Here is a 2,095-nt window from a genome sequence, read left to right as displayed (position 1 = left end):
CTAGTACTCCTCATCCTTGGAGACCAGACACCCAGTGTGGTAATGGAAGAACCTACGTGATGCTAATTCATGCCTGTTGATTACAAATAATAGAGAAGGCAAAAGAAGGCAGAGGTGTCAGACTGAAGATGGCATCCCCATCACTAAAAGAGACTGCAATAGCAATAATAAATGCATTTCTCAGATGGCATTAAGCAGTGTAATGGCAACGAGAAAACTCAAAGTGGTCCGAGACTTGCTGCAACACTTCACTGGCAGTGAAGCCACATGCAATTAATGCGACAAAAAAACAAAGAGCCAGCAGTGACTCTCCACATTTCAAGATGTACAGCAAAGAAAATCTTAGTCATTTCTAGTCCTTTAATCCCCTGACTACACCTTTGAAGCTGACTTCTGCTGAGAAAGGTGCCTGTAGCAGAAAGGTCTTCTTGAGACCAGCTTACCCAGGCTGGCTTAACGTCATCAGGCCATGCCCAGGGCCAAATTGGAGGGGACTCCAGCTGGAAAGTCTGGTGCTTTTGTCACTTTGAAGTGTGTGAAGTGTTACGCGGTTACAAGCTATATTTACCTACCCTCTCTCACGTTTTAAAGAAAAGCTTTCCTTTATGGTCTTAGTTCCTAGAAAAACACATTTCTGTTACTGCTATCTCAAACAAGGCAACTTGCAATAAAAGTGTTTACTGTGAAAACAACTATATATGCATCTTTATATAATGCAGTCAATATCAAACATCTTCTAAGAAGCATCAGTCAGATGCCTTTTCAGGAACAAAAATGCAAGAAGGTTGTAATCTTTTTTCCAATTTCCTAATGGGCAGCTGAGGTGGGAACTCTATACCCAATTTATAACATAAAATATTCCCTGTATCTGTTTCACAAGGACATGTACCAGCATGAGAGTGGGATTTGGTGGAACCTGGATTTACAACTGGAAATTAAATACAGGCATGTGGAAACATTATTATGTAAACTAATACTTAGCTACTTCTTGCTGCATTCCCTCAACAGCAACAAAATGGTAGCATGGAAACAAAATGCCAAGTGTAATTTTTTAAAGCTGTTCTATGAGAATGAAAAGAAAAACAGTTCCATGTAGAACCGTGAGGACTCGTTACTTTTTCGTCTGTGAAGTCTTAAATGTCACAGCCCCTGGGCTGAATTCTCCTTTCATCAAAACCAATGGAGCTTTGATATTGGTTTCCACTTGAGCATGAAAGGTCCCAGAGACTCAGCTTTTCACCTCTTACTGAGAATCCTGGTAACATACTTTGATGTCTTGTTTTCGGTAGTTTGTTTTGGTGGCTCCCATTGCTTAGGTAGGAAGTACACTTAGAGAAGCTGTAGCTCAGAGACACACTGAGCAGTGAGCCCTCGGGTGCTGGTGATTCAGCATCGTTCTAGCCTGAGGCACTGCTGCACCAACCCAGACAGGAGGGCAGATCACAAGCAAAGTGCTCTAAGATGCAGCCAAGTCCCCTTCGTGTGTTTCACCTACTTCTCCAGTCCCTGCAGATCAACCATGAAACCACCAGAACAAAGGCTTGAGGCTCACCTGCACCCAGATCCTGCCCACACCTTCTTTGCAATGCATGTAGCGGGGCAGTAAGAGACATAGCTGCTCTTGATCCAGTCGGGCAGGGTAAGTAGCCCCATATCTGGCTGTTTGCACTGTACAAGGGTGTCCACTGCGCCTCCAAAACATGTGCTACTCATCCACATAAGGGACAAACCAGGGAAGTCCAGACGGTTGGCTGACGTCTCGGGGAACCGCAGGAACAGCCAGCCAAGCTGTGCGTAAGCACCTAGAGGACAGCAAGGTGCTAGAAGTAACAGTCAGCATGGCCTTCTCATAAACAAATCGCGTCAAGCCAATTTGATTTCCTCCTGAGACAGTACAGCAAACTGTGTGGATGAAAGATTTGCAGTAGATCAGAAAGCTACTGGGACTCAGGCTTTTGGCAATGTCTTACATGACATTCTCATAAATAAGCAGAGGAAATATCACGGAGCTGAAATTACCATTGAGAATGTATAAAACAAGTTGAAAACTCATACTCAGAGAAGTTATCAGGGACTCATTGTCAAGATGGAAGTA

Source organism: Fulmarus glacialis, unplaced genomic scaffold (assembly GCF_000690835.1).
Source record: "Fulmarus glacialis isolate BGI_N327 unplaced genomic scaffold, ASM69083v1 scaffold7076, whole genome shotgun sequence".
NCBI classification, from domain to species: domain Eukaryota; kingdom Metazoa; phylum Chordata; class Aves; order Procellariiformes; family Procellariidae; genus Fulmarus; species Fulmarus glacialis.
Note: the sequence above shows the minus strand (reverse complement) of the source record.